Below are 953 nucleotides of genomic sequence, written 5' to 3' on the forward strand. Positions count from 1 at the left end.
GGGAGAGAGAGGCGCCTTAGGATTAACCATATTCAACACACGTTTTTGTTGTTTTGTGTGAACACCGAGGCCATCGCCGGCAAGGGTGAGAAGGAGGATAAGCGGCAACACAAATATGATGCCTCGCAAAAATAAAAGAGATGAACCTATTGTGGTTTTGAGTGATGGTTGTTGAGTTAAGAGCGTGTGTTATGTTTTCTCTTCCGTTGCAACGCACGGACTCTTTTGCTAGTGAATAATAAAGAGCTCTACTCCTACTTTTCTGTATCAATTTTACTTTCTATAACTTATGTTGATCAACTACTTCCTCCGTGTCTACGCTATGCCCATTCTGCAACCCTTGGATCAAACTCGTCGGTTGAGGTTGTGGAACAGTCACAATGGGTAGCAAACTCGGTTTACTGCTTTTCGATGCTATGTATGAGTTGGTCGGCACATACGGGCGATACTATGCCCTGCTTCTCGCGGACAATAGTGGGCGCGGCTATGTGCCGCTCGCTGTGACCCGTGTGTACGCTAGCGCTACCTACAACCAGCTGGTAGCGGGCTGACACAATTACGACATGGTAGCGCCGCCTCACTTTTAGAAAACGCTTCTACCATTTAGAAAACATATGAACATTTTAAAAATGTTCACACATTAAAAAAATGTGTATGTGACATTTTCCTACAAATTTATCAATGTCAAAAAATGACCGTGTAATTCCAAAAAAACAATTTTGTACCATTAAAAATTGTGTTACATACTTACATTTAGAAAAATATGTCCATGCGTTTTGAATAAATGTTTATCTCATTTTTGAAAACAAATCCAATGTAAAAAATATTCACATAGTTCAAAAAATAGTACGTGAAATTTTAAAAAGGGACATTTATATTTATGCCCCTAATTTGCGCCCACTCTCAGATCTATCCCTAACTTTTTGATGTGCTCAAATTTGCCCCTAAAAAGC

The sequence above is a fragment of the Triticum aestivum genome, chromosome 6D, assembly GCF_018294505.1.
Source record: "Triticum aestivum cultivar Chinese Spring chromosome 6D, IWGSC CS RefSeq v2.1, whole genome shotgun sequence".
Classification (NCBI taxonomy): Eukaryota; Viridiplantae; Streptophyta; class Magnoliopsida; order Poales; family Poaceae; genus Triticum; species Triticum aestivum.